The sequence below is a fragment of the Arachis hypogaea genome, chromosome 16 (assembly GCF_003086295.3).
Source record: "Arachis hypogaea cultivar Tifrunner chromosome 16, arahy.Tifrunner.gnm2.J5K5, whole genome shotgun sequence".
In the NCBI taxonomy this organism is placed as follows: domain Eukaryota; kingdom Viridiplantae; phylum Streptophyta; class Magnoliopsida; order Fabales; family Fabaceae; genus Arachis; species Arachis hypogaea.
In genome coordinates, this window is record NC_092051.1 from 37,388,763 (window position 1) to 37,408,178 (window position 19,416).

Consider the following 19,416-nt stretch of genomic DNA (forward strand, 5'->3'; position numbering starts at 1 on the left):
CATGCCATTGGTGCAGTATTGGGACAGAGGCATGACAAGCTTCTGCATGTCATTTATTATGCTAGCCGTGTTTTAAATGACACGCAGAAGAATTACACAACCACAAAAAAGGAGTTGCTTGCAGCGATTTATGCCATTGACAAGTTCAGATCTTATTTAGTAGGATCAAAAGTGATTATGTACACTGACCATGCTGCTCTAAAATATCTCTTCACAAAGCAGGATTCAAAACCCAAACTCATAAGATGGGTGCTACTTCTGCAAGAGTTTGATATAGAAATAAGAGACAGAAAAATGACAGAGAACTAAGTAGCTATTCACTTGTCCCGGATAGAACCAGTAGCAGGAGCGTCCCTCCCTCCTACTGAGATCTCTGAAACCTTTCTGGATGAGCAACTCTTTGCCATTCAGGAAGTACCATGGTTTACAGATATTGCAAACTATAAAGCTGTGAGATTCATACCCAAGGAGTACAGTAAGATGCAAACGAAAAAATTGGTTACTGATGCAAAGTACTACCTGTGGGATGAACCATATCTCTTTAAGAGATGTGCAGATGGAATAATCCATAGATGTGTGCCTAGAGAAGAGGCACAGAAGATCCTATATCATTGCCATGGATCACAATATGGAGGACATTTTGGAGGTGAGTGAATAGCTACAAAGGTCCTCCAATGTGGCTTCTACTGGCCTACTCTCTATAGAGACTCCCGAGAGTTTGTACGTAACTGTGACAGTTGCCAGAGAGCTAGTAATCTGTCTCACGATTATGCCATGCCTCAGTAAGAAATCTTAGAGATTGAGTTGTTTGATGTATGGGGTATTGACTACATGGGGCCTTTCCCACCATCATACTCAAACACTTATATTCTGGTGGCAGTAGACTATGTATCTAAATGGGTAGAGGCAATTACAACACCCACTAATGATACTAAGACAGTAATGAAGTTCCTCTAGAAGCATATCTTCAGCAGATTCGGTGTCCCTAGGGTACTGATCAGTGATGGAGGCACTCATTTCTACAATAAACAGCTTGACTCTTCTCTGATCCGATATAGAATTAACCACAAAGTGGCAACTCCATATCATCCACAGACAAATGGGCAGGCTGAAGTCTCAAATAGAGAACTAAAATGAATCCTGGAATGAACTGTAAGTACCCGTAGAAGGGATTGGGCAAGAAGTCTGGATGATGCTCTGTGGGCATACAGAACAGCATTCAAGACTCCTATAGGGACCTCTCCAGACCAGCTTGTGTATGGAAAAGCCTATCATCTGCCAGTAGAAGTGGAACACAAAGCCTACTGGGCAACCAGATTCCTCAACCTTGATGCTAAAGTAGCTGGAGAGAAAAGATTACTCCAGTTGAATGAGCTGGAGGAGTTCAGACTCAATGCTTTCGAAAATGCTAAAATTTACAAAGAGAAAGCAAAAAGATGGCATAACAGAAAGCTGTCATCTAGAGTCTTTGAGCCAGGGTAGAAGGTTCTACTGTTCAACTCTAGACTCAGATTGTTCCCTGGGAAATTGAAATCCAAGTGGAAGGGACCATATGTGATTACAAGCGTGTCACCATATGGATATGTAGAGCTTCAGGATATTGACTCTGACAAAAAATTCATTGTTAATGGACAGAGAGTCAAACATTATCTTGAAGGCAATGTTGAGCAAGTGTGCTCAAAATTGAGACTAAATTAAAAGCTCAGTACAAGTCCAGCTAAAGACAGAAAAGAAGCGCTTGCTGGGAGGCAACCCAACCATTATCAAAACTTAGATGTTTATAACAATTATATAAGTCTATTTAATTTTGTTATTCATGTTAGTTAATACATTTCAGTGAATGAGTCTGGAAAATGGAGGTTCAGGACATAAAGCAGAGGAATCACAGAGAAAAAGAGCTCACTGGCGTCAAAAACGCCAGCAAATGAGCATTTTGGGCGTTAGACGCCAGAATGGCTAACATTGTGGGCGTTTAACGCCAGAAAAGGTATCATTCTGGGCGTTAAATGCCAGAATTGGCAGCATTCTAGGCGTTTAACGCCAGAAACAGCAGCATTTTGGGCGTTCAGAAAAAAGCCCAGTAACAAAGGATTTCTGGCGTTTAACGCCAGCCAGGGTACCTGGCTAGGCGTTAAACACCCAAAATGGCCACCAGATGGGCGTTAAACGCCAGAATGGCTATCATTCTAGGCGTTTAACCCTAGAACAGCAAGGGGGAGGTAATTTCGTTTCCAATTCAATTTTTTTTCAAATTTTCATGTTTTAATTCATAATTTCTGCATAAAAATGTTACAAATATGCATCTTTCAATTTCCAATTTCAAAAATTAATAATCTTATAAATTCTTTTTAATCCCTTTTTAAAATGTTTTTAAAAGAAAAACTCATTTACCTTTCCAATTTCTTTCCAAATCTTTTTAATTCATCCATCTTATCTTTTATTTCTTAGGTGCATTAACAAAATTTCAGATTTAACTTCCTCATATCTTTTTCAAATCTTTCATATTTTACAAATTGTATCTTTTATCAATCATATCTTCCTATCTTATCTTTTTCAAAAAATAATTCGAAACCTATTCCCTCCCCCCCCCCCTTTTAAATACACATTCGGCCAATCCCTCTTCACCCATCATTCGAATCCTTCTCTCCATCTATTCATCTTCTTTCTTTTTATTTTTGCTTAGGGACAAGCAAATTTCTAAGTTTGGTGTGATTTTTGTGATCCCTAAGCTAAAACAAATGAATCTCATGGTTCCCAAAGGAAGACAAACCACTTCAAGAGGCAAGAAAGAAAGCAATCCAAAGCCACTTTGGATGTATGAGAATTTCTACACCAAAGAACATGCAGACCATTACTTCAAAATTGTGTACAGAAGATCAGTGATCCCAGAAGTAAGGTTCAATCTGAAAGAAGATGAATACCCAGAGATCCAAGAACAGATTCAAAGTGGCTAAATTAAGCTGTCCCTAACCATGTGTTTGTGTCATGAAGGTCCAAGTGAAAAGCTTGAGACTGAGTGGTTAAAATCGTGGTCCAAAGCAAAAAGAGTGTACTTAAGAGCTCTGGGCACCTCTAAGTGGGGACTCTAGCAAAGCTGAGAAACAATCTGAAAAGGTTCACCCAGTTATGTGTCTGTGGCATTTATGTATCCGGTGGTAATACTGGAAAACAAAATGCTTAGGGTCACGGCCATGACTCATAAAGTAGCTATGTTCAAGAATCAACATACTAAACTAGGAGAATCAATAACACTATCTAAATTCTGAGTTCCTACGGATGCCAATCATTCTGAACTTCAAAGGATAAAGTGAGATGCCAAAACGGTTCAGAAGCAAAAAGCTACTAGTCCCGCTCATCTAATTGAAACAATCTTCATTGATATTTTTCATATTTATTGTATATTCTCTTCTTTTTATCCTATTTTGTTTTTAGTTGCTTGGGGACAAGCAACAATTTAAGTTTGGTGTTGTGATGAGCGGATAATTTATACCCTTTTTGGCATTGTTTTTTGGTAGTTTTTAATATGTTTTAGTTACTTTTTGTTATATTTTTATTAGTTTTTATGAAAAAATCACATTTCTAGACTTTACTATGAGTTTGTGTGTTTTTCTGTAATTTTAGATATTTTTTGGCTAAAATTGAGGGACTTGAGCAAAAATCTGATTCAGAGGCTGAGAAAGGACTGCAGATGCTGTTGGATTCTGACCCTCCTGCACTCGAAATGGATTTTCCGGAGCTACAGAAGCCCAATTGGTGCGCTCTTAATTGCGTTGGAAATTAGACATCTTGAGCTTTCCAGCAATATATAGTAGTACATACTTTTTTCGAGATTTGATGGCCCAAACTGGCGTTAAACGCCAGCCAGAGACCTTTTTCTGGAGTAAAACGCCAGAACTGGCACCAAAACTAGAGTTAAACACCGAAACTGGCACCCAAGCTGGCGTTTAACTCCAAGAATGGCCTATGCACCTGAAAGCTTCAATGCTCAGCCCAAGCACACACCAAGTGGACCCCGGAAGTGGATTTCTGCACTATCTGCACTTAGTTACTCAATTTCTATAAACCTAAGTTACTAGTTTAATATAAAAACTACTTTTAGATATTCATTTTGGAACTCATGACACTTTACATTTCATGTTGTATCTCCTACGGCATGAGTCTCTAAACCCCATAGGTGGGGGTGAGGAGCTCTGCTATGTTTCAATGGATTAATGCAATTACTACTGTTTTCTATTCAATCACGCTTGATTATATTATAAGATACTCACTCGTACTTCAATATAGAGAATATGATGATCCGTGACACTCATCATTATTCTCAATTCTATGAATGTGTGCCTGACAACCACTCCCATTCTATCTGAGCTCAACGTAGTCATTGGGCGACAGCTTGAGTGCGTATCTCTTGGGTCTCTAATCCACTAACCGAGTCCGTGGGATTAGAACCTTCATGGTAGAGGCTAGAACCAATTGGCAGCATTTCTAAGATCTGGAAAGTCTAAACCTTATCTATGGTATTCCGAGTAGGATTTGGAACGGGATGACTGTGACGAGCTTCAAACTCATGAATGTTGGGCGCAATGACAGTGTGCAAAAAGATAGAGAGATCTTATTCTGACACTAGTGAGAACCGACAGATGATTAGCCGTGTGGTAGTGGTGCACGAAATTGTGATCTCTGGTAATGGCTCCAAAAAACTTGGTGCTCTAATCTCAATTCATAATTTGTCACAACTTCAATACAACTAACCAGCAAGTGCACTGGGTCGTCCAAGTAATAAACCTTACGTGAGTAAGGGTCAATCCCACGGAGATTGTTGGTATGAAGCAAGCTATGGTCACCTTGTAAATCTCAGTCAGGCGGATAATAATTGATTATGGAGTTTTCGAAAATAATACTAATTAAACAGAAAATAAGGATAGAAACACTTATGTAATTCATTGGTGAGAATTTCAGATAAGCGTGTAGAGATGCTTTCGTTCCTCTGAATCTCTGCTTTCCTGCTGCCTTCATCCAATCAATCCTACTCCTTTCCATGGCTGACTTTATGCAAGGGCATCACCGTTGTCAATGGCTACATCCCATCCTCTTGTGAAAATGGTCCAAATGCTCTGTCACAACACGGCTAATCATATGAGGTTCTCGATCATGCTGGAATAGGATTCACCCTCCTTTTGCGTCTGTCACTACGCCCGGCACTTGCGAGTTTGAAGTTCGTCACAGTCATTCAATCCCAGAGTCCTACTCGGAATACCACGGACAAGGTTTAGACTTTCCAGACTCTCATGAATGCCGCCATCAATCTAGCTTATACCACGAAGATTCTGATTAAGAGATCTAAGAGATACTCATTCAATCTAATGTAGAACGGAAGTGGTTGTCAGGCACGCGTTCATAGGGAATGATGATGATTGTCACGTTCATCACATTCAGGTTGAAGTGCGAATGAATATCTTAGAAGCGAAATAAGATGAATTGAATAGAAAACAGTAGTACTTTGCATTAATCTTTGAGGAACAGCAGAGCTCCACACCTTAATCTATGGAGTGTAGAAACTCTACTGTTGAAAATACATAAGTGAAAGGTCCAGGCATGGCCGAATGGCCAGCCCCTCGGATCTAAGAACCAGGCGTCCAAAGATGAACAAAGAGTAATTCAAAGATGTTCCAAGATGTCTAATACAATAGTAAAAAGTCTTATTTATAATAAACTAGCTACTAGGGTTTACAGAAGTAAGTAATTGATGCATAAATCCACTTCCGGGGCCCACTTGGTGTGTGCTTGGGCTGAGCTTGAAGTCTACACGTGGAGAGGTTATTCTTGGAGTTGAACGCCAGCTTTTGTGCCATTTTAGGTGTTGAACTCCACTTTGCAACTTGTTTCTGGCGCTGGACGCCAGAATTGGGCAGAGAGCTGGCGTTGAACGCCAGTTTGCGTCATCTAAACTTGGGAAAAGTATGGACTATTATATATTGCTGGATGTCTACTTTCCAACGCAATTGGAAGCGCGCCATTTTGAGTTCTGTAGCTCCAGAAAATCCATTTTGAGTGCAGGGAGGTCAGAATCCAACAGCATCAGCAGTCCTTCTTCAACCTCTGAATCTGATTTTTGCTCAAGCCCCTCAATTTCAGCCAGAAAATACCTGAAATCACAGAAAAACACACAAACTCATAGTAAAGTCTAGAAATGTGAATTTAACATAAAAACTAATGAAAACATCCCTAAAAGTAACTAGATTCTACTAAAAACATACTAAAAACAATGCCAAAAAGCGTATAAATTATCCGCTCATCAGGTAGCTGTACCTGTTATTTTTCATCTGAGACAAGAGATCCGACAGTTGATTAGCCGTACAGAAACTGTGCCTGGTATTTTTCATCCGAGAGGATCATACAGCTTGCCATTGAAGGAAGCCATGCGTGTTTGGAGAAAAAGACAGTAGGAAAGCAGAGATTCAGACGACAGAGCATCTCCGGAACCTCAACTTATTCCTTATTACTGGATCACAAGTACCATTTATTTCATGTTACTTATTTTTCATAAACAAAATCATTTTTATCGTTAATCTTCTAACTAAGAGATACAAGAAAATCATAGCTTGCTTCAAGCCAACAATCTCCGTGGGATCGACCCTAACTCACGTAAGGTATTACTTGGACAACCCAGTGCACTTGCTGGTCAGTTGTGCGGAGTTGTGAAAAGTGTAATCACAATTTTGTGTACCAACTTCCATGGGTATCCACCTCCTTTTTCAACACCAATTCTTAATTTTCTTTGTTTGTAGTTGTTGCATCACATGATAGGTTGCATTTTAGTTAGAATTTGTACATATTTTTTACCATTTCTTTCTTGTTAGGACTACTTGGTTGAGGTGATGATTTTTTTCCAAGAAAATTGTTTTAGGGCACCCTACTGGTGCACGAAATCGTGATCGTTCATTCCTTGGTAACGGCGCTGAAAAGTTAATACTCACGTTCATAATCTTAGTTCTTCTTCACAACTTCGCACAACTAACCAGCAAGTGCACTGGGTCGTCTAGGTAATAAACCTTACGTGAGTAAGGGTCGATCCCACGGAGATTGTCAGCTTGAAGCAAGCTATGGTCACCTTGTAAATCTCAGTCAGGCAGATTCAAATGGTTATAGAGTTTTAATAATTAAAAGATAAATAAAACGTAAAATAAAGATAGAGATACTTATGTAATTCATTGGTGAGAATTTTAGATAAGCGTATGGAGATGCTTAGTTCCTTCTGAATCTCTGCTTTCCTACTGCCTTCATCCAATCCTTCATACTCCTTTCTATGGCAAGCTGTATGTTGGGCATCACCGTTGTCAATGGCTACATCCCGTTCTCTCAGTGAAAATGGTCCAAAATACGCTGTCACCACACGGCTAATCATCTGTCAGTTCTCGATCATACTGGAATAGGATTCAGTAATCCTTTTGCGTCTGTCACTACGCCCAGCACTCGCGAGTTTGAAGCTCATCACAGGAATCCCTTCCCAGATCCTACTCGGAATACCACAGACAAGGTTTAGACTTTTCGGATCTCAAGAATGGCCGCCAATAATTCTAGCCTATACCACGAAGACTCTGATCTCACGATCAGGAGGCTAAGAGATATGCATTCAAGTTTGCTTTCATGTAGAATGGAAGTGTTTGTCAGGCACGCGTTCATAAGTGAGAATGGTGATGAGCGTCACATAATCATCACATTCATCATGTTCTTGTGTGCGAATGAATATCTTAGAGAAGAAATAGGCTTGAGTTGAATAGAAAAACAATAGTACTTTGCATTAATTCATGAGGAACAGCAGAGCTCCACACCTTAATCTATGGTGTGTAGAAACTCTACTGTTGAAAATACATAAGAGCAAGGTCCAGGCATGGCCGAATGGCCAGCCCCCTAAACGTGTACAAAATGATCTAAAGATGATCAAAGGTCTTCAGGTCTTTAACACAATAGTAAAAAGTTCTATTTATACTAAACTAGTTACTAGGGTTACAGAAATATGTAAATGATGCAGAAATCCACTTCAGGGCCCACTTGGTGTGTGCTTGGGATGAGCATTGAAGCTTTCACGTGTAGAGGTCTTCCTTGGAGTTAAATGCCAGTTTGTAACCTGTTTCTGGCGTTTAACTTTGCTTTGCAACCTATTTCTAGCATTTAACTCAAGAATAGGGCAGAAAGCTGGCGTTGAACGCCAGTTTGTGTCATCTAAACTCAAGCAAAGTATGGACTATTATATATTTCTGGAAAGACCTGGATGTCTACTTTCCAACGCAATTGAGAGTGCATCATTTGGACTTCTGTATCTCCAGAAAATCCACTTTGAGTGCAGGGAGATCAGAATCCAACAGCATCTGCAGTCCTTCTTCAGCCTCTGAATCAGATTTTTGCTCAAGTCCCTCAATTTCAGCCAGAAATTACCTGAAATCACAGAAAAACACATAAACTCATAGTAAAATCCAGAAATGTGATTTTTATTTAAAAACTAATAAAAAATATATTAAAAACTAATCAAATCATACTAAAAACTATGTAAAAACAATGCCAAAAAGCGTATAAATTATCCGCTCATCACAACACCAAACTTAAATTGTTGCTTGTCCCCAAGCAACTGAAAATCAAATAGGATAAAAAGAAGAGAATATACTATAAACTCCAAAATATCAATGAAACTTAGCTCCAATCAAATGAGCAGGACTAGTAGCTTTTTGCCTCTGAACAGTTTTGGCATCTCACTTTATCCCTTGAAGTTCAGAATGATTGGCATCTATAGGAACTCAAAATTCAGATAGTGTTATTGATTCTCCTAGTTCAATATGTTGATTCTTGAGCACAGCTACTTTATGAGTCTTGGCCGTGGCCCTAAGCACTTTGTTTTCTAGTATTACCACCGGATACATCAATGCCACAGACACATAACTGGGTGAACCTTTTCAGATTGTGACTCAACTTTGCTAGAATCCCCAATTAGAGGTGTCCAGGGTTCTTAAGCACACTCTTCTTTTTGCTTTGGACCTCGACTTTAACCACTCAGTCTCAAGTTTTCACTTGACACCTTCACGCCACAAGCTCATGGTTAGGGACAGCTTGGTTTAGCCACTTAGGCCAGGATTTTATTCCTTTAGGTCCTCCTATCCACTGATGCTCAAAGTCTTGGATCCTTTTTACCCTTGCCTTTCGGTTTTCAGGGCTATTGGCTTTTTGCTCTTGCCTTTTGGTTTAAAGAGCTTTTGGCTTTTTCTGCTTGCTTTTTCTTTTTCTTTTTTTTCGCCATTTTTCTTTTCTCTTTTTTTTTCTGCAAGCTTTTGTATTCATTGCTTTTTCTTGCTTCAAGAATCATTTTTATGATTTTTCATATCATCAAATAACATTTCTCCTTTTTCCTTATTCTTCAAGAGCCAACAATTTTAACATTCATAAACAACAAATTCAAAAGACATATGCACTGTTCAAGCATTCATTCAGAAAATAAAAAGTATTGTCACCACATCAAAATAATTAAACTAATTTCAAGGATGAATTCGAAATTCATGTACTTCTTGTTCTTTTGTAATTAAAACATTTTTCTTTTAAGAGAGGTGATGGATTCATAGGACATTCATAGCTTTAAGACATGGACACTTAAACACTAATGATCATATAGTAAAGACACAAACATAAATAAAACATAAGGTTCAAAAACCGAAAAACAGGAAAATAAGAACAAGGAGATTAAGGAACGGGTCCACCTTAGTGAGGGTGGCGTCTTCCTCTTCTTGAAGAACCAATGGTGCTCTTGAGCTCCTCTATGTCTCTTCCTTGTCTTTGTTGCTCTTCCCTCATAGCTCTTTGATCTTCTCTAATCTTATGGAGAATGATGGAGTGCTCTTGGTGTTCCATCCTTAGTTGTCCCATGTTGGAACTTAATGCTCCTAGGGAGGTGTTGTTTTGCTCCCAATAGTTTTATGGAGGAAAGTGTATCCCTTGAGGCATCTCAGGGATTTCATGGTGAGGAATTTCCTCATGCTCTTGTTGAGGTCCATGATCTCTTGGTTGCTCCATCCTTTTCTTAGTGATGGGCTTGTCCTCATCAATGAGGATATCTCCCTCTATGTCAATTCCAACTGAATTGCAGAGGTGGCAAATGAGGTGAAGAAAGGCTAACCTTGCCAAAGTGGAGGACTTGTCAGCCACCTTGTAGAGTTCTTGAGGTATAATCTCATGAACTTCCACTTCCTCCTCAATCATGATACTATGGATCATGATGGCCCGGTCTATAGTAACTTCAGACCGGTTGCAAGTAGGAATAATTGAGCGTTGGATGAACTCCAACCATCCTCTAGCTACAAGCTTAAGGTCCGGTCTTCTCAATTGAACCGACTTGCCTCTTGAGTCAACTTTCCAATGAGCTCCTTCCACACATATGTCCATGAAGACTTGGTCCAATATTTGATCAAAGTTGACCATTCTAGTGTAGGGCCGTACATTTCTTGCATCATTGACAAGTTGAATGCCAACCTTACATTTTCCGGACTGAAATCTAAGTATTTCCCCCGAACCATGGTAAGCCAGTTCTTTGGGTTTGGGTTCACACTTTGATCATGATTCCTAGTGATCCATGCGTTTGCATAGAACTCTTGAACCATTAAGATCCCGACTTGTTGAATAGGATTAGAGAAAACTTCCCATCCTCTTCTTCTAATCTCTTGTCGGATCTCCAGATATTCACTCTTTTTGAGCTAAAAAGGGACTTCAGGGATCACCTTTTTCTTGGCCACAACTTCATAGAAGTGGTCTTGATGGACCTTTGAGATGAATCTCTCCATCTTCCATGACTCAGAGGTGGAAGCAATTGCCTTCCCTTTCCTCTTTCTTGAGGTTTCTCTGGCCTTAGGTGCCATTAATGGTTATGGAAAAACAAAAAAGCAATGCTTTTACCACACCAAACTTAAAAGGTTTGCTCGTCCTCGAGCAAAAGAAGAAAGAAAGTAGTAGAAGAAGAAGAAAATGGAGGAGATGGAGGGAGAGGGTGTATTCGGCCAACGGGGAAAAATGGTGGTTGTAATGTGTGAAAACAGAGTAGTGTTGAGGGGTTTATATATGGGTGGGGGGAAGGGTAGGTTTCGGCCATTAGGGTTAGGTTCGGGAGGGAAAAGAATTTGAATTTTGGAGGTAGGTGGGGTTTATGGGGAAGAGTGGATGGATGTGAGTGGTTAAGGGCATTTGGGGAAGAGGTATGGAGGTGATTGGTGAATGGTATTTGGGGAAGAGTGTTATGAAAAGGTGTGAAGAGGAGAGAAGAAGAGGTGGGATAGGTGGGGATCCTGTGGGATCCACAGATCCTGTAGGGTCAAGGACTTAGCATCTCTGCTCCAATTAGGCGTGCAAAACGCCCTTAGAGTGCATGTCTGGTGTTAAACGCCAGCTTGCTGCTTGTTTCTGGCGTTTAACGCCAATTCCATGCTCTGTTCTGGCGTTAAACGCCAGTCTGGTGCTTGTTTCTGGCGTTTAACGCCAGCTTGATGCTTCTTTCTGGCGTTAAACGCCAGTTTGATACTTCTTACTGGCGTTTAAATGCCAGTAAGCTCCTCATCCAGGGTGAGCTGTTTTTAATGCTGTTTTTCATTCTGTTTTGATTTTTCAGTAGTTTTTGTGGCTTCACATGATCATCAACCTAAAGAAAACATAAAATAGCAATGGAAAATAAATAGATATAATTAAATAACATTGGGTTACCTCCCAACAAGCGCTTCTTTAATGTCAATAGCTTGACAGTGAGCTCTCATGGAGCTTCACAGATGTTCAGAGTATTGTTGGGACCTCCCAACACCAAACTTAGAGTTTGAATGTGGGGGTTCAACACCAAACTTAGAGTTTGGTTGTGGCCTCCCAACACCAAACTTAAAGTTTGACTGTGGGGGCTTTGGTTAACTCTACAGTGAGAGAAGCTTTTCATGCTTCCTCTCCATGGTTACAGAAGGAGATCCTTGAGTTTTAAACACAAAGTTGTCCTCATTCAGTTGTAGGACCAACTCTCCTCTGTCCACATCAATCACAGCTTTTGCTGTGGCTAGGAAGGGTCTTCCAAGGATGATGGATTCATCCTCATCCTTCCCAGTGTCTAGGATTATGAAATCAGTAGGGATGTAAAGGCCTTCAACCTTTATTAACAGGTCCTCTACTAATCCATAAGCCTGTTTCATTGATTTGTCTGCCATCTCTAGTGAGATTCTTGCAGCTTGTACCTCATAGATTCCCAGTTTCTCCATTACAGAGAGTGGCATGATGTTTATCCCTGACCCAAGGTCACACAGAGCCTTCTCAAAGGTCATGGTGCCTATGGTACAAGGTATGAAGAACTTACCGAGATCCGGTTTCTTCTGAGGTAATGTCTGCCTTATCAATGCACTTAGTTCATTGGTGAACAAGGGGGTTCATCCTCCCAAGTATCATTACCAACTAAACTGGCATTCAACTTCATGATGGCTCCTAGAAATTTAGCAACCTGCTCTTCAATGATGTCTTCATCCTCTTCAGAGGAAGAATAATCATCAGAGCTCATGAATGGTAAAAGGAGGTTTAATGGAATCTCTATGGTCTCTAGATAAGCCTTAGATTCCTTTGGTTCCTCAAAGGGAAACTCCTTATTGGTCAGTGAACGTCCCAGGAGGTCTTCCTCACTAGGATTCACGTCCTTCTCCTCCTCTCTGGGTTCGGCCACACCAAGTAAGGTTATGGCCTTGCACTCTCTTTTTGGATTCTCTTCTGTATTGCTTGGGAGAGTACCAGGAGGAGTTTCAGTGACTCTTTTACTCAGCTAGCCCACTTGTGCCTCCAAATTTCTAATGGAGGACCTTATTTCATTCATGAAACTTAGAGTGGCCTTAGATATTTCAGAGACTATATTTGCTAAGCTAGATGTATTCTGCTCAGAATTCTCTATCTGTTGCTGAGTGGATAATGGAAAAGGCTTGCTATTGCTAAACCTGTTTCTTCCACCATTATTAAAGCCTTGTTGAGGCTTTTGTTGATCCTTCCATGAGAAATTTGGATGATTTTTCCATGAGAGATTATAGGTGTTTTCATAGGGTTCTCCCATGTAATTCACCTCTGCTAATGCAGGGTTCTCAGGATCATAAGCCTCTTCTTCAGAAGATGCCTCTTTAGTACTGTTGGATGCAGCTTGCAATCCATTCAGACTCTGAGAAATCATATTGACTTGCTGAGTCAATATTTTGTTCTAAGCCAATATGGCATTCATAGTATCAATTTCAAGAACTCCCTTCCTCTGAGGCATCCCATTACTCACAGGATTCCTTTCAGAAGTGTACATGAACTGGTTATTTGCAACCATGTCAATGAGTTCCTGAGCTTCTACAGGAGTTTTCTTTAGGTGAATGGATCCACCTGCAGAATGGTCCAATGACATCTTAGATAATTCAGATAGACCATCATAGAATATATCCAGGATGGTCCATTCTGAAAGCATGTCAGAAGGACACTTTTTGGTCAGTTGCTTGTATCTCTCCCAAGCTTCATAGAGGGATTCACCTTCTTTCTGTTTGAAGGTTTCAACATCCACTCTAAGCTTGCTAAGCTTTTGAGGAGGAAAGAACTTGGCTAAGAAAGCCGTGACCAGCTTATCCCAAGAGTTCAGGCTATCTTTAGGTTGAGAGTCCAACCATATTCTAGCTTTGTCTCTTACAGCAAACGGGAAAAGCATAAGCTTGTAGACCTCGGGATCAACCACATTGGTCTTAACAGTATCACAGATTTGCAAGAATTCAGTTAAGAACTGAAAAGGATCTTTTGATAGAAGTCCATAAAACTTGCAATTCTGTTGCATCAGAGAAACTAATTGAGGCTTTAGCTCAAAATTGTTTGCTCCAATGGCAGGGATTGAGATGCTTCTTCCATGCAAGTTGGAATTTGGTGCAGTAAAGTCACCAAGCATCTTCCTTGCATCTCCACCATTATTATTATTTTCGGCCATGTCTCCTTCTTTTTCAAAAATTTCTGTCAGATTTTCTCCAGAGAGTTGTGCTTTAGCTTCCCTTAGCTTCCTCTTCAGAGTCCTTTCAGGTTCAGGATCAGCTTCAACAAGAATGTTCTTATCCTTGTTCCTGCTCATATGAAAAAGAAGAGAACAGAAAAGAAAATATGGAATCCTCTATGTCACAGTATAGAGATTCCATATATGAGTATAAGAAGAGAAGGATGAAAGAAAGAAAAGATAAGAATTCGAACACAGAGGAGAAGAGTTGGTTCAAATTTTTGAGTAGAAGAGAAGTGTTAGTAAATAAATAAATAATTAGAAGGAGATGAGAGAGGGAAGAATTCGAAAATTAAATAAAATAAAATAAAAATATTTTTGTTTTTAATTTAAAATTAAAGTTAAAATTCGAAAATTAAGAGAAGGAGTAAAATTAAAATTAAAAATTAAAACAATTAGTTAATTAAAACAAATTTTGAAAAAGGGGTTAGAAATTTTCAAAAATTAGAGAGAGAAAATTAGTTAGGTGGTTTTGAAAAAGATATGATTGAAATAGAAAACTTTTAAAATCAAACAAAAGTTAAGTGGTTAATTGAAAAAGATTTGAAAATCAAATTTGAAAGAGTGAGAAGTTAGAAAAGATTTTGAAATTGATTTTCAAAAAGATATGATTGAAAATGAAAAAGATATGATTGAAATTTAATTTGAAAAAGATTTAAAAAGGAAATTAAAAATATTTGATTTTTAAAAATTAAAGTTGATTACTTGACTAACAAGAAACTAAAAGATATGATTTTAAAATTTAAAGAATGAACCTTTCTTAATAGGCAAGTAACAAATTTAAAATTTTTGAATCAATCACATTAATTGTTAGTAAAGATTTTGAAATTATGAAATGGAAATAAGAAAAGATTTTGAAAATAAATTTTGAAAATTTCGAAATTATGAAAGAAAAAATGAAAAAGATAGAATTTTTAAATTGAAAATTTGATTTGACTCACAAGAAACAACTAAATTTTAAAAATTTTAGAAAAAGTCAACTCAAATTTTCGAAAATTTATGAGTGAAATAAGGGAAAGATATTTTTTTTATTTTTGAATTTTTAATGAGGAGAGAGAAAAATACAAAAAGACTCAATGCATGAAAATTTTGGATCAAAACACACAATTCATGCAAGAACACTTTGAATGTCAAGATGAACACTAAGAACTTATTTTTGAAAATTTTTAAGAAAAGAAAAACATGCAAGACACCAAACTTAAAAATTTTCAAACTTTAGACACTAACAATTTGAAAATGCATATGAAAAACAAGAAAATACACAAAACATAAAAATGCAAAGATCAAACAAAGAAGATCATCAAGAACAACTTGAAGATCATGAAGAACATATGATGAATTTTCGAAAATTAAAGAAAATTATAAAAGCATGCAATTGACACCAAACTTAAGAATTGACACTAGACTCAAACAAGAAGCACAAATTTTTTTTTTTTTTGGTTTTTATGATTTTATAAATTTTTTTTTTTGGATTTTTTTTTCGAAAATAAAAGAATAAAAACAAAAACTTAAAATTAAAATAAAATGACCTAATCTGAGCAACAAGATGAACCGTCAGTTGTCCAAACTCGAACAATCCCCGACAACGGCGCCAAAAACTTGGTGCACAAAATCGTGATTGTTCGTTCCTTGGTAACGGCACTAAAAACTTAATACGCACGTTCATAATCTTAGTTCTTCTTCACAACTTCTACATTTTTCATGTCCTGGTAATTTCCAGCTTTCCGTGGAGGCTTGATTTAGCTTTGCATTCATGATTTCTTTGATTATCTCTTCCTTTTTGGTGTTGAATTGTGTACAGGAGTCATAACAGGGGGGTTAACTTAAAGGTATTTTTGTTATCCCGAGATTTATCGTCGTCTTTATTGTTGTGGCTTTTTTCCAACTTTTGAGCCTGATGGAGTTCTTCAATCTCCATTTGACCTTTAGCTTTCTCGCAAAACTCGGTGGGTATTTTCGGTTTTGCTACTGTGATTGCTTCTTGAAATTTTCCTGGCCGAAGTCCGCTTTTGATGGCATGTAAATGTACTTCAGGATGGAGATCTAGGATGGTTATTTCCACCTTCGTAAAATGAGTAATATAGTCTCTCGGACTTTCGTTTTGTCCTTGCTTGATTGTGTTGAAGTAGTCGGAATCATGTAGATAAATAGAAGATGCAGCGAACTAATCTTCAAATAGTTTCGCCAATTCCTGAAAACGGAAAATAGAATCTATAGGAAAAGAAAAAACCCAATCAAGTGCAGGACCAGCTAAAAAAGTAGGAAAGTAACGACATAAAACAAGGTCTTGATGTGCTTCTTCAAATCGCCCAATCCGTCATAAGGAGTTAAAGTCGTCGGCAAAGTGAACCTTTTGGGCATTTGAAAATTCTAACATCCACCGTGAATGGACCAACGACATTGTCCAATTCATCGTCGTCATTGGCTTGTGAATCTTGTTCTCGCCGTTGAGTTTCGAAGATGTGTGTTAGATCAGAATTGTCTTCCTCGTCCTCTAGTCGCTCATTATGATCATCATTATTTTCAATTCAAGCATTGATTAACTCGGTTATTTCGTTTGCCATTCTTTGGTTTTCTTCCGCCATGCGCTGATTAGCCTGTTGTAACTCAGTTACCATCCAAAGAAGCTCGAATGGTGTAGGAGAAGGTTGGTCAGCCATAGGCGAACATAAAAATTTTGGGCCTAAAGAAAAAGGTTTTTATTTCTCGGCCCCACGATAGGCGCCAACTGTTCTTATTTGGGTTGGCTTGGGTATAACTCGTTCCTTGGCGACTTCCTTCAAGCTTTCCTTTAAGACGAGTTATACCTCGGCAGTCGGCACCTTGTGAACATACAAGGAGGTGGGCACCTGAAAAAAGATTCTCTGACGCTCAAGTCAGTATGTTAATAAGCTTTATTTCAGGTAATTCTTAGATTAGAAAATGAATGCTTTACCTTTCTTCTGATTACTTTCTTTTATAATGATAAGTAAGTAGTCAGAGATTATTTTTTTGCCACTATCGAATTATAGTGATAACACATAAAGGTATATCATAACGTTCTGATTTATTGTTATAATTTTAATAGTCAACCTATAACGTATATGCCGAATTTTTATAACCAATTTATAACAATTATATCAAATATATTAATAATATAAAATATTTTATATAATTATATAATTATATTTATTTTTTTAAATAATTATTCATATAATTAACATAAAAAATTATTACTATTATTAATATAATATTATATAATTAAATATATATATAAAATTATTTTATACGATGAATATATTAAAATTAAATTCTAATAAAATACCACGTTAACAGTGAAACCCCGTTAACTTTCAGTGAAACCTAGGAATAAAGTATAACTTATCGTTATATATTACGCATTTTATAAATGTTAGTGATGAACTCTAGAACTTGTACTGATGAGTACTGAAATATAATTGAAGGGCTTCTATATATAATCATATCATATCATCTACAAATGTTGCCTCCATAAGTATAATATTTTCAATGTGAAAAATTTTATAGTAAATAAAAATTTTCTCGTTTCTTCAAACACTAGCTCATTTTTTTTTATTATTAAAGAATAATTATAGAATATGATACTTATAAATTAAATTAAACTAAATTAATATTTTGTATGGTCAAAAATAAATATGGATTCATTTATTTTAAATTATTTAACTTTTTAAAAAATGGTATCTTTTCAAAAATAATATATAATTTATTTTCTTAGAAAACTTTTGTATATATAAATAATTAAATTTGAAATAAATAGATAAAAAGTTTTATAAATTAAAAGTTATTAATTTAAAAATAATTATATGTAAATAATCTGAAAAAAATTATTTTAAAACTTTTTAAGGATTTTTTTGATATTTTTAAATTCTTCCAGCATTGTTTTGTTTTTTATTCTTATAGAGACTAATTTATTCAGTTTACACACGTAAACACTTAATAGTTGTGTGTATGAGTTAATATTTCACATCAGTAATTATCATTAGTTACTAATAAAGGAGAATGATATTGTATCGTTAAAAAAAAATAAATGTTGTGAATATATTTGTGTGCATTTTAGATTTTAAAGGATTAAATTTTAAAAACTTCAAATCATCATCCTCTAATAATTTAAAAGGCATTGATCAATCAAAAGTACTTACAAAGTGTTTGATTTAATTTGAAGTACGTAGCATTCTAACATATCTAGTCACGAAAAAGTTATTTCCATGCCTGATAAGTAATGTTATGAATATCCAATTGATTAAGTTTGAGCAGCATGTCTAATAATAATGAATTTCCCACTCAATTCCTAACTAACTTATATGTAATTGATGAATTCTCGTAGAATAAAAAGACAAAGATAGATAAATTATTGATAAAGTATGGATAATGATATGCAGTTTGCTTGTTTGGTCACCGGGGAGACACAATGACACAACTACCAGTCATTGAATTATTTGTTTGGTGTAATGAGTGAGTTTGGGTATGAAAATATACGAATAATGAAGCTGATGAAGGATTCCACCACCCCACGCCTCCACTTCCCAACCCTACCCTAACTAACATTCCAAATGGTCAACGCCTCAACTAACTTTATATACTTACAAGTTACAACCATATTACTTTACTCTGCAATAGAAACCCTAATTTTTCGTTCTAGATATTAATGACATCGTCATCGATCATCCTCGTTGATCATTATTAATTATTTTATGAGTTTGTCGTACATACAACCACATTATTATTATTATTATTATTATTATTATTATTATTATTATTATTATTATTATTATTATTATTATTATTATTATTGTGTGTTTTACATGTTCTATAATATTAATAAAATAAAATAAAATATGAATAAAAATGATCGAAAATTATGCTAAAAAAATTATATTATTAAAAATAAAGATTAATATTATAATAAATAAATAAATTAAATAAATTAAAAATATATAAATAAGACACTTATTATTCTTTGAGAAAGAAAGCAAAATAATTTGCTAGTATATATTGTGGGTACCATCTATGGTGTCTATGTTATGGCAGACAAGATGTTTTAAAAGTATTACTAAATTTAAAATAACATATTTTTATTATTTAATAATATTTTTTAATTTATAAAATAAAAATATTACCAATTGTGACTTTAATATTAGTTAATACTTATCTAGTTACTGTAACTATAGGCACTGTAAATGCCACCTTATAAATGTTTTCATTTATCTTTCGCCAATAAATTAGATAGGAATTTCACTAGGGAGATAACGAGAAATCTTGATAATATATACAATGGGTTTTAGATTTGGCCCAATACAAGAGAAAAAAATCCCAAACAGTTATTTCAAAATATTAACCATCTCAACCCTAATTTA

The 19,416-nt window shown here is 36.4% G+C and overlaps 1 non-coding gene across 1 annotated transcript; it reads left to right on the forward strand.

Moving 5' to 3' along the window:
• Positions 1-13,474: 13,474 nt before the first annotated feature.
• Positions 13,475-13,582, forward strand: LOC112760594 (small nucleolar RNA R71). The gene has a single exon (XR_003181027.1). It is a non-coding gene; the product is annotated as a small nucleolar RNA R71 (small nucleolar RNA).
• The last annotated feature ends 5,834 nt before the right edge of the window (positions 13,583-19,416 follow it).